At 37.4% G+C, this 13,548-nt stretch overlaps 1 protein-coding gene across 5 annotated transcripts in view; it reads right to left on the bottom strand.

Annotated features, from left to right (window-relative positions):
- PPARG (peroxisome proliferator activated receptor gamma) overlaps positions 1-13,548 on the bottom strand; it is a 134,779-nt gene that overhangs the window by 50,640 nt on the left and 70,591 nt on the right. The window lies entirely within an intron of this gene.

Below are 13,548 nucleotides of genomic sequence, written 5' to 3'. Positions count from 1 at the left end.
CTTAGAATAGTATCAATGTGGTCAGCGTGCCCATGTGAATGTCCCACAAACAGTCCTGCTCTTGTTATCTCCTAAAGAAGATCATCAAATCAAGTATGCTAATGATTTTTATTATTTATTAATTTTTTTGTTAATGATTTTTTTAAAGGCATAAAGTTCTGGGACAGTTTTACTTTCTCGAAGTTAGAGATCCTAAATATTTTTCTCTTCAGGATAAAAATTTTGCTCCCCTATTTGTGTTTATAATGGTCTTGTGTGACAGAAAATTTGGCACATTAAATTTAGGTAAAAATTTATTCCTTAACTGCATTGTAAGAATAATTTCATTCTTAAACTTTTCTTTTTTAATTTTAGAGAAGAAAGGAGAGTGCACAGGCGAGGAGAGGGGCTGAGGGAGAGAGAGAGAATCTCAAGCAGACTCTGTGCTCAGTGTGAAGCTCGAGACATGGCTCAATCCCATGACCCTGGGATCATGACTTGAGCTAAAATCAAGAACTGGACACTCAACCAACTGGGCCACTTAGGTGCCTCAAGAATAATTTTATTCTTTTAATTTTTTTTTAATGATTATTTATTTTTGAGAGAGAGACAGAGAGACAGAGTATAAGCATGAAGGGGCAGAGAGAGAGGGAGACACGGACTCTTAAGCAGGCTCCAGGCTCTGAGCTGTCAGCACAGAGCCCGACGTGGGGCTCGAACTCACGAACTGTGAGATCATGACCTGAGCCAAAGTCGGACGCTCAACCAACTGAGCCATGCAGGCGCCCCAAGAATAATTTTATTCTTAAAGTTAATTCAAAAGTGAATCTTTTAAAGAAGGGAAGATCCCTCTATGAGAACTTCCTCAAATATTTATCTTTTCTGTGCATACAGTTTTCCTTAAAGAGGAGAAAGTGTTCTTCATATTGAGAATGGAAAGGTTAGAGCTATGTGGAAACATATCTGATTATAAATGAGTGAATGTCAAAATGAGAATCTAGCCCAGCATTAATTTTAAACTACCCTCAAACCAAAACCACAACAAAACAAAAACACAAACAAGAAAACGTATAAAAGACAAAGGTAAAAACACTTATATGTATTCTAAGACCGCAAAATAACTTGTTTCATCAATTGCCTGCTGAGGATGATACATGCCACCTACATTTTTCAAAATATGATTTGCGGTCACAGTGAGTGAAATCCCTGAGGGATTTTAGTTCTTAGTATTTAATGTGGACTTGTGAGGCACCAGAGTGTGTGGACTTTAAACCTTTATGCAGTAGGAACCTCTCTGGGTATTTATTTATGTAGATATTCAGACATGTGAACCCAAATGGTACCTAATGGGTCGTTGGTTGTCCTGAAACCAGTTTGCTCTTCAAAGTGGTGCCAAAAAGGCAGTCACTGAGTATTTTAACTGGTAACTTTTTGGTCAAAAACACTAGTGAAAAGCTGTGTGAACTTGGGACTGCTAACATTGGAGACAAAGAAATGAACTGTTCACAAACCCGAGAGCTCCTGAAATCACAGGCTTATGTGTCTTATTTGTAGTCATATCTCTATCACCTAGCAATGGGCCTGGCTCATACTAGGTGCTCATATTAAATACCAAATGAATTGATGAGGTGGCTGTGTGATGAGGCGGCTGTGAAATTTTAGCAGAACGAGGCAGGGAAGGGGGAGAAGCGAACTAATATTTATTGAAGTACTTCACGTATACCAGACACATTCTATCTCTGATTCCATGTAACCCAAGATCTTATCCCCACTTTATAGATTAACCAGGACCAGAGAAGTAAAGTGACTTTCCCAGTGTCCAATAGATGGTAAACAGAGGATTCAAACTCAAGATGGACCCAGGATCCTATTCTGTATATAATCTCTTCATTCTCTCATTGATGAAAAAAGTTTATGGAGGAAGGGCTACTCTCCTAGGGGTATTTGTCAGGGGGCCTCTTGGTTTTTTTCCCAGCAAGCAGAGAGCTAAGGAATTTACTCTCAAAGGCTGACTCTTGCATGAGGTTAAAGATTCCAGCTGCGGTCTTCATGAGGAAAACAAAGTGCCTTGAAAACACAAATAAGGAGACTGTCCTATGAATGTGCTTCAGTGGTTCCAAGAGGACTCATTAGGCACCGTGCGGGTTCACATGTCTGAATATCTACATAAATAAGTACCCAAACAACCCTGTTATCTGAGTCACAGTATAAACACTACACAAGAAGAGGAATGTGTATTGGTGATAGCTTAAAGGTCATGCTGGGTCTCAATGACATCCAGAAAAACATTTATGCTCTAAATGACAAGGGCACCCATCAAACTGTGCCCTCTGTTTCACAATTCATTTAAACCTAACTAACCCAGGTCACTCCACTTACTTTGCCCTTCTCCTCAGCAAGCTTATTTTACATTTCTCTATCTCCTTTTCTGGGTATAACTTACTTTCCTATCAAAATATACCTCTTTTGTCTCAATTTTAATATCCATGAAAGTGGGTTTATCAACTATTTCTCATGTCTGCTGCAAAGTTCATCTGCAAACAAAATAACGGTTGACTGAGTTAAAGGCAGTGTATAAGCATCTATATGAATACTGGGAAATAAAAATAAGGATGCAAAAAAAAATCTATGTTGCAAGAAAAATTGGTTGCTATGACTTCAATAACGCCCTGTCAACCAAAGCCATGCTTCTTAATACAGGAATCATACTCCAAGGGGTCACTTAATTTATTGAAAAATTTTGGGGAAAATTTTAATGTTAAAATAGACATTTATGTATAAACAAATAGAATGAAAAATTCATGTGATTTTAAAGATGTAATATCTAACTTAAAAAATGGTACCTGTAGTATATTTCATGGCCGAAAGAATGCCATTTTTAAAAAAATAGCTTTGGGGCACCTGGATGGCACAGTTGGTTAAGTGATTAAGCCTCCCACTCTTGATTTTGGCTCAGGTCATGACCTCACATGAGATCAAGCCCTGAATCTGTCAGCGTAGAGCCTGCTTAGGATTCTCTTTCTCCCTCTCTCTCTCTCTGCCCCTCCCCTGCTTGCTCGCTCTCTCTCAAAATAAATAAATAAACATTAAAAAATAAAAATAGCCTTTATTTTTTTTTATTTTTTATTTTTTAGAGAAGAGAGTGTGGGCATGCGAATGGGGGTGGGGGGGTGGGTGGGGGAGGAGCAGAGGGAGAGTGAGAGAATTTTAAGCAGGCTCCTTGCTCAGCATGGAGCTAGATACAAGGCTTGATCCCATGACCCTGGGATCATGACCTGAGCTAAAATCAAGAGTTGGATGCTCAACTGACTGAGCCACCCAAGTGCCCCCAAAATAGCCTTTATTTTTAAAATCAGTTTTAGGTTTACTTAAAAGTTGAGCAGAAAATACAGAGTTCCCATATACTTTTATTCCCCTCCTCACTTTCCCTGACCCCTGAAACACACACAGTTTCCCCTATTATTAACTTGCATTTCCCTTGTTATTAACACATGGCAGTAATGTGGTATGCTTGTCACAAAATTGATGAGCCAAAATTGACACATTATTATCAACTAAAGTCCACAGTTTGCATTCCAGTTCATTCTTTGTGTTGTACATTCTGCTATTTTGACAAATGCATAATACCATGTATCCATCATCACAGAAGCACACTGAATAGCTTCACTGCCCTGAACATTCCCTGTGCTCCACCTCGTCATCCCTCCCTTTTCCCACTCCCCCTGCCCCACCCCAGAATGCTACACTTTTTCTGTCCTCTTCTAGTAAGGGCATATTAGTTGAAATGCAGGAGAAGTTCTGACCTTCATACATTGTATTTAATAAGTTAAATGTCTAACATGGCATTCAAGGCCCCTCCCCCCACCCCGACAGAGTCCTAACTTACTTATTTTCCACTAGTGATCCCAAACCCCATTTCCATTCTTGGCGTACTCTCTACTTAGGCATATCACATTATTTGTGCAGGTTAAACATGCTGCACATTTCCTAGTCTGCTCATCTTTGTTCATGCCAAGGCTGCTGTATTTTCTTCCTATCCCCCATCACTACAAGTCACAATCCCTCTGTCTTTCCCACTGTGGGAAATCCCATAGTATCCAAATGCTACATTTTTCAGGAAACCTTCCATGAAGTCTCCAACTTAAAAATTCTTTGCGTCCCTACAGCTCTTTGTACCTCCCTTTTAATTCTGATATAATTATTTGGATAAATATCTCTGCTATCAGATTTCAAGTTTTTTTTTTAAGTTTATTTATTTATTTTGAGAGAGAGAAAGAGCGTGCGTGCACATGGGAGTCGGGGAGGGGCAGAGAGAGGCAGAGAGAGAGAATCCCAAGTGGGCTCCACACTATCAGTGAGGAGCTGGATGTAGGGATCGAACTCATGAACCTTGAGATCATGACCTGAGCTGAAACCAAGAGTCGGATGCTTAACTGTCTGAGCCATCCAGAAGCCCCTCAGATTTCAACTTCTAAATGGACGGTGTCTTATTTTTCTGTTTTCTCTTTACACCTTATGCACAGTTGTTGCTCACTAAATGTCTGCCAACTGAATGATACCTTATAGAGAAGAGTAGAATGAGTATTCACTTTTCTGTGAAAATAGAAAAAAAGTAGAGGTGCCTGGGTGGCTCAGACAGTAGAGCATGTGACTCTTGATTTTGGGATTGTGAGTTTGAGCCCCATGTTGGGTGTAGGGATTACTTAAAAAATAAATAAAAATTACAATTAAAAATGCATAAAAATGTTTAAAAAATAAAAGGCGAGGGAAAGAATGAAGATACTCTCTCAATGATGTAATTTTGCTAACACTTGTGTTCCCCTAGAAAAGATGTTAATCTTCAATATTGTAAGTAAAATACAATTTAAGCTGTAACCTCTCCCCTCAACAAAGTATACTGCATTCAGTTTTTCTCTTGATAACTGCAGAAACAAGATTAGGGTCCTATAAATTCTCCCCCCCGCCCCATATGAAAGACAACATAAGAAAGAAAAACACCTTGCCTCTTCATCTCTACAAAAACATATTAACTCAAATACATATTTTCCTTTTCTCCTTTCACTTCTCTCTGTCCTTTTATTTTGGGACATACTGACCTAAACAATATTACTCTATGGACTATAGTAACTGGGAGGCATAGTGGTTTCCTAGACATTTTATTTTATTTTGACTTAGGGATAGGTCCAGGGAGCCTGCTTCTAATTTTGTCTCTAGAAAACATAAGCTACTGTTTCTGCCAAGCTGTAAGTCGAGTAGGTGTTTTTTGTTACTCTGTGCAATTACCCATGAAAGAACAAATGAACAAAATATTTTCATGAGCAACAGCCCTTCTCAGGGATAAGTGTCTTAACTTTCCAGCTGGGTGACAGGAATGGGTTGCATCAGCGTTTATCCATCAATTTCACAATCTTAATTGTGTTTCAAGCAAAAGTCTTTAGGCAGACATTGTAAGCAAGGACATGAATTTGTGCCATTTATTTAAACCTTCAAACTTGGCTTTATGCTCTATTATAGTCAATGAGCAGACTGTGCACAATACTCCAAAGTATAATGTATTTCAAACAAAAATACAACCAGTATCATGCCAAAATAAAGTAACCTCTCTATATGGAAATGTATCATTATTTGGGAATATGGAAGTGGCCAGAAAAGGTGATAATGTATTAAATCAAGCACCAGAACTATGTGGTTTACCTTTGGGTTTTACGCTGTCCCCTAAGGAAAACTTCTATTGGAATTTCTGGAGAAACACTGCATCTCCTTAATACATTAGCTAATTACATTAGCTAATATTAACAGAATGCTAAATCTTTCCTAAGTATTGTGCCAAATACAACACTTGGACCATGTTTATTTAATCCTCACAACAACCCCACGAGGCAGGTACACTCATAATTCTCTTTAGAAAAGGGGAAAGTGAGACATGGAAGTATCTAACTTGCTGGAGAACACACAGTTACTAAGTAGTAAAGGTGGATAATGAACCCAGAAGGTTGAAAATGCCATAGCCTGCACACTTCACCTTCTAAACTTTTTTTTCTTAACTTTCTAAACTGGTTAGAAAAACAAATTCTCTTTCTGATCCTACTGTTCTATCCTAAACAACAATTAATTTCCACAAGCCTTCAGTGAACACCTAGGATGTGCCAGTACAGAGGGTTGGGGATATACTATCCCCTATTTATTATCAAATAAAACTTAACTTTAGAGAAAGGTGTTGTGCTCGCTTGGGCAGCACATATACTAAAAAAGAGAAAGACTTCCATAGATTCTCTAAAATTCAGTAGCCTTGTTGGAGGTGACCTTAAAGAGACATTTAAGTCACTAATTTTTTTCAATCTCTTCTAATATAGTACTCGGCAGGATGGCTCCCGCTTACTTATCCAGCCCCTCCCATTGGTTCATGCAAATCATTCTGCGGTGTAAACTGACCTGGGAAGTTTCTAATTTAAGTCTTCTCCCATTATGATAGCTGATACCCAGAGACAAAAATCATCTTGAAATATTAGAGTGGAAAAGGCCTCTTTGAGATACTCAAAGTCCCTCATTTGACAGATTAGGACAATGAGAGAAAGTGATTTGCCCACAGCACATAGCACATAGCTGACCATGTGAGAATCCAGGTTTTCTGCCTCCTACCCTAGTGTTCTCTACATCACATTACAAAGGTGTTACTATATGTGAATATGCTGAAAATGGGGCTTTTTAAGGATTGTCCCAATTTTCACAGATCCAGATTTTTGGGGGTCTTAATATATAGGAACAACATCAAATTTATGAAGGCAAGAAGTCTCATGCAACTGGATGGCAAATTAGAGTAAAGTCATCTGTAATGGAATTTGTTCCTAACAAAAATTAATAAACTCTGAATTCATCAAAAGGTTTAGGGAATAATCTAATAGAGTGAGCAAGTCCAAATCTAATAGAGAGATCAGTCCAAGTTTTTACATAAAAAATACACATAAGTTACTTATTTTTTTGCGGGCTGCCGTTCTGAACATTAACAATGGAGGTAAATGAGCCAGTTATCATGTGAGATGCTCTGGGCTTCAATCTTGACCTATTGCTGGGTCAGTTTTGTGTCTCTTTATCCCTAATTAACCCATCTATAAAAGAATATTGCCTACCTCATGGAGTTGTTACAAAGATTAAATTAGCGAATATGTGTAAAGCACCTAACATAGGGCCAGGCACTTAGTAAGTTCTCAATAAATATAATTATTAGTAGTAGCAGTCATTCTTATACATATCAGGAACCACAGTACTAGAATCATGTAAAAGGTGGGCTCGTGGCCTCCAAAGCTACCACTAGGGGACAGGAAGAGGAAGAAACACTAGCAAAGTCCTATTGTTCAAACAGGACTACGCCTTCAACAGATGTCCTGTTTTAAAGACCTCTGGAAAAGGAGTCCACAGCTTCTCTCAGTTACTCATTCCAATGCTTAATTGCTCTTTTGTAGCCAGGAAAGTCTAGGTCTTACCTGGCATTTCTCCAACTGTGTTATACATATGTTAATGATGTTCCTTTTAAAATAATTAAAAAGAAAAATTTGGTAAGCAAATAAATTTCGGAAATGCTAGGTCATGCAAGGTTAAACAGGTTTATGCAGAACTTCTTAAGGCTCATATGCTAATAATTCATAAGAACGTACAAAGGAGAAGAAAGGCACAGTATGCAACATCTGAGGAGCCTCACATTTGATGGAATAGTTTGGGAAGTGATGGTGTAACCTATGTTGGAGTTTGTAACTTCCCCCCCCACCCTGTTTCTAAACACACAGTTACCATTCTCTGCATATTTGCCCATTACCACTTGTACTTGAAAACTGTTATCAAGCTGTCCCTCAAGTTTTCTTTAACTATAGAGTGACCAAGGGCAAGGATTTACATTGGCTAAAACAATAAAATCCAGGGGTACCTGGGTGGCTCAGTTGGTTAAGCATCCAACAACTTTGGCTTAAGTCATGATCTTGTGGTTCATGAGTTCAAGCCCTTCCTTGGGCTCTGTGTTGACAGCTCAGAGCCTGGACCCTGCTTTGGATTCTGTGTCTCGCTCTCTCTCTGCCTTTCCCCTCCTCACAGTCTGTCTGTCTCTTTCAAAAAAAAAAACATTAAAAAAATTTTAAAAACAAACAAAAACAAAAAACAAGGAACAACAATACCCAAGAGAGAAAGGACTTCTTAGTTAAGCCACGCAGAAAGGAATCACTAAAAAGACTAATGCTCCGGGTGCCTGGGTGGTTCAGTTGGTTAAGTGACTGACTCTTGATTTTAGCTCAGGTCATGATCTCACAGTTTGTGGGTTTGAGCCCTGTGTCAGTCTCTGTCCTGATAACGTGGAGCCTGCTTGAGATTCTCTCTCTCTCTCTCTCTCTCTCTCTCTCTCTCTCAGCCCTTCTCTCTCTCATTCAAAATAAACTTAAAAAGAAAATAAAAAGATTAATGCTCTTTTTTATAGACACCATCCTAAAAGCTACCAGACAGAAAAAAAAAGTCCCATATAAAGGATCAGGAACCAGAATGATAGTGAACTGTTGAACACAATACTGGAAGCCAGAAAATCAACAGAGCAAAGTCTTCAAAATTCAAAGAAAAAATTATTTCCAACTTGGAATTTTATACATTTTCAGAAATATCAGTGCTCAAAAAAAGTCACCCCCCCCCCCATGTACTTTTTCTAGTTCCACACCACAACAAAAAGAAAATATGGCATCCAGGAAACAAAGGCCCTAAATACCAGAGAGGAGTGAAAGGGAAGACTACAGGACAATAGTTCTCGAGCAGCCTGGAGGGAAGAGAACAGGAAAGTGAAGAAAGCCATGTGACATCACCCAGGAAATCAGAATCCCTGATATATATGACCATTTAGAGTTCTTATTACTTTCAGAGAGTTTGAGAGTACCTAATATGTGGAAAAGGAACAGCAAAAATGAGCAAAAAGTTTCTGGTTAAAAAAAAAAAAAGTTAACTTCAGAAAAATAAACAGCTCTTCAGGATCTGAAACAACTGTAGCATACCGTGCCTGGTTCAACTGGAAGCAGTATTTCCAAAGCTAAGATGATGCAGACACGGACAACTTATTTCACTTACAATTACAAATAGCTGCATCATGAAGATGGGGGGGGGGAGTCATGATTGGGGGGAAGAAGTTTGTGTTTTGGGAAAAGGGGTGTGGTGACAAAGGGCTAACCTCTTATCTTCCATTGTAGGAAGTCAGTGGGTAATGAATACAATTTTTAAAATTAGCAGCATAAGCATGTTATTTTAAAGACATAGAGGTAAGTTCCAGGAGAAATGTTTAAAAGAAGTAAAATTTACTTCTGAGGAATGGGAACTGGGTGTGAGACTGAGGGTCACTGTTCTTCATGAGAAGCTTTATCCTGACTTTGAAAACTGGGTACAAGTATTACTTTCATATAAGTAAAAATTAAGTTAAATATCTTTTAATTGTAGTGTCACTGAACAGAGGGAATAAATATACTCCTTGCCTATTTCTCAGTCTTCCTAAAAGGAATTATCATACAATAAAACCTGGAAAAGTAGAGAAAATTTTAATGTAGTATCAAGTAAAATAAAGGAAGATCATAAAATATTTTTTGTACTTGATCAATAGTTGACTGTCCTTTTGGCTCAAGCATTTAAAAAACAAATTCTATCAATTCATTTCTTTTCCTTCACTGGTATCACTGATTTTGATCAGTAAAGCAGGAAAAAGTAAAATTTAATAATAGCTAATACTTCTGAAGTACTTACATGACAGGCACTGTACCTTAAAAACATTATATATGTAATTTATAATTTATTAAATGTTTATGTGTAAAATTTATAAATGTATACATATATATAATTTAAATCTATAAATATAATACAATTATTATCACCCAACAGATTGAAAACATTAGACAGAAAGGGGTTAATTGCTTTGCCTGATGTCAACAGGTAATAGGTACTAGGGTCTGAATCCTGTTTTGGTTTCTCTGAACAGAGAACCTCTTATTTTGTACACCATGAATTAAAAGGATTAGAAATGGATTACCTGCTGTGTCATTTGTTCCTTCAAAGTAAGAAAATTTATTTTCAAAAAAAAAAAAATGTATTTTAGAGAGAGAGAGAGAGAGTGTGTGTGTGTGTGTGTGTGTGTGTGTGTGTGTGTGTGTGCGCGTGCATGTGTGAGCAGAGGAAAGACAGAGGGAGGGAGAGAGAGAGATAATCTTAAGCAGGCTCCATGCATAGAGCAGAGCTTGATGTGGGGCTCAATCCCACAACTCTAGAATCAGGACCTGAGCCAAAATCAGGAGTTGGACACTCAACTCAATGAACCACCCAGGTGCCCCAAGAAAATATATTTTCATTCTGTTCTCTAACTTAGACTAAAACCCAAATGCAATGCTTCTGTGGTCTGGTTCCCCGTTGATACTCCCACTGGGAACCTTGGCAGAGGTTGAAGCATTCCAGTATGTAACCATATATGCACTTTTCTTTATAATGAGCCAGAAGGTCTCATAGCAAATTTTTACATTCAGATCAACAAAGCACTTTTCACCAGCTTTTAGACAAGGACACATTCACTTAAGTTTTTCAAGAGTTCATTTTCTCTTGCCTGGGCCACGTCTTATTTATATAGCTTGCTTAATCCAATCCTGAGGTATCAAGAGACAGGAAAGATAACAGGATCATGCCTTCATCTGTGACCATCTTTTCTTCTGCTTCCTGAGCTGGAGATTCATGTCCTCGTTTTCATCATGGTCAAACTAACTCAAGCTTGGGTCTTTTACTAAAACTACCTTCACGTGTTTCTAAAGGGAGGCTTACTAGTAATCTAATCAACAGTAAAGCTAAGTCTGTTGAACAGTTATTACTATAGTTTAGCTGAAATTCCTACTTTACTAAGCACGTATGAGCAGCAAGTGAAGGAACAATGTGGAGGTCAGAAAAAAAAAATCGGAATGTTCTCTCCTGCTTGCTCCTTTGACATATTTTGGTTTTGGCTTTGTAGTGAGAAGGGAATGAAAATAGGAGAGAGGACACTGAGTGGAAAAGAAAAAATTAAGGGAATGGTCCAGGAGTTTGTAACTACTCAGAAAGGAGGGACCACCAAAGATCTGCCAGAGTACTATTTCTCTTTGCTTTGTTCACCTCTCCAATCTTGTAAAGGGCCCTCCTGCAACCAGGAAAAGATAAGAGTTGTAGCGGTTTTAAATAATGCTTTACTACTGAAGCATCTCTAATAGCCTGAAATTATCAGAGTGGGAAGGCATTGTCTTACTTAGAGTTGTTTAGTCTGGCAAAATGATGTGATACACTATGCTTCTGTGTACTCTTGTTTTTAATTTACTGTGCCAAGCACCCTTAATGAGAAGACAATAGTCATAAGCTAAACAAACATGAGAACAAAAGTGTCAAAACAGATGTAGCCAGATTTCCAGTGGTTATGGGCTGATTTGCAGATTTTCACTAGCTATACTATATATTATCTCAAAAAATATTACAATGTGATATTAAAATAGCCATAGTATTATATAGTAGTATATAATAGTATATAGTAAAATGTAACAGTAAAAATAGTAAATATTTTCATGTTTAAATACTCCTCCTGAGCTATTATAGCATTATTAAACATATTCTATATGAAAGCATTTTACACAATTCAAAACTCATTCATGATTTTAAAAATCTCTTAACTAGGAAGAAAAGGTAACTTCATTAATCTGATAAGGAACATCTGTAAAAAACAAACAAACAAAAACCTAAAGTAGCCATCATACTTGATGGTGAAATATCTAAAGTTTTCCTTTGAGATCAGGAATGAGATAAGCACACTAGCTATCACTGCTTCTATTCAACAGTGTACTGGAAATCCTATCCAATGAAACGGGGAAAAAAACAACAGCAAGGATTAGACAAGGAAAAAAAAAACTAACATTACTCACAGATGACATGATTGTGTGTATAAAAAAGTTAAACCATTACCGTTAATAAGAGAATTTAGAAAAGTTGCTGGATATAAGGTCAATCAATATTCAAAAATGAACTGTATTTTTATAGGCCAGCAACAAATGGAAAATGACATTTTAAAAATGATTTTTACAATAACATCAAAAACATCAAATACCTAGGGGGAAAAATCTAGCAAAATATGTGTAAGACTGCTATAATCAAAACTCAAGACTATTATTTAAAAAAAAAAGTATCTAAATAAATGAAAGGATATACTGTGTTCAGGGACTGGAATATTCAATATTATAAAGCTGTCAATTCTCTCCATATTTATCTAGAGTCAGAAAAAATTTTTATAATGTTTATTTATTCATTTTTGAGATTGAGAGAGACAGAAAGAGAGACAGAGAGACAGGGAGCGAGGGCACAAACAGGGGAGGGACAGAGTGAGACAGGGAGACACAGAATCTGAAGCAGGCTCCAGGCTCTGAGTTATCAGCTTAGAGCCTGATGCAGGGCTCTAACCCATGAACCGTGAGATCATGACCTGAGCCGAAGTTGGACGCTTAACCAACAGAGCCACCAAGGCGCCCCTAGATTCAGAAGAACTCTAATCAAAATATTAGCATTTTGGTGTAGAAACTGACATGTTTAGTCTAAAATTTATATGGAAATTCAAAGAGCCAAGAATACCCAAGGTAATCTTGAAGAAAAGAACAGTGCTGGAGGATTTTACTACCAGATATTAAACCCAATTATAAAACTACAGTAAATTAAGATAACACATTAATTGGTGCAAAAAGAAAAATAGACCAATGCAACAGGAGAGCAAGTCCACAATCAATCCCACATGTATATGGTCACTTAGGTTATGACCAAAATGTTACTGCAGTGTAGTTGGGAAAAGGAACATGTTGTCAATAAATGAAGTCAACTGTATATCCATATGGAAAAAAGTGAATCACCCCCTACCTTACAACATATGCAAAAATCAATTCCATGTGGATTGCAGATCTAAATGTGAAATATAAAACAAAAGAGTTTTTAAAACAAAAACTCAAGTAACACTTCATCAACCTTGGAGTAGGCAAAAATTTCTTTGACAGGATATAAAAAGCACTGATTATAAAAGAAAAATTAGATAATCTTGATTATATTTAAGATTAAAACTTCTTATTAAGCAAATGAAAAAGCAACACATGGGAGAAGATATCTGCAATAGGTATATTTGACAAAAGTATGCTTTAGAACTCCGGGACACCTGGGTGGCTCAGTCGGTTAAGTGTCCGACTTCAGCTCAGGTCATGATCTCACGGCTCGTGGGTTCAAGCCCCACGTCAGGCTCTGTGCTGACAGCTCAGAGCCTGGAGCCTGTTTCGGATTCTGTGTCTCCCTCTCTCTCTGCCCCTCCCCTGTTCATGTGCTGTCTCTGCTCAAGAATAAATAAACATTAAAAAAAAAAAAAAAAAGAACTCATACCTAAAGTACCCAATGTAAAAATGGGCAAAAGACCTGAACAAGCAGTTCACAAAAAAGTAGAGCTAAACAGATAATAAATATATATTTTTAAGTGCTTAATTTGTTAGTTATCAGAAAAAGGGAAATAAACATTACAATGTGATGCTACCATAA

Source organism: Panthera onca, chromosome A2, assembly GCF_046562875.1.
Source record: "Panthera onca isolate mPanOnc1 chromosome A2, mPanOnc1 haplotype 2, whole genome shotgun sequence".
Lineage (NCBI taxonomy): Eukaryota > Metazoa > Chordata > Mammalia > Carnivora > Felidae > Panthera > Panthera onca.
The sequence above is the reverse complement of the archived record's forward strand: the minus strand, read 5'-3'. Positions and strand labels throughout refer to the sequence as shown.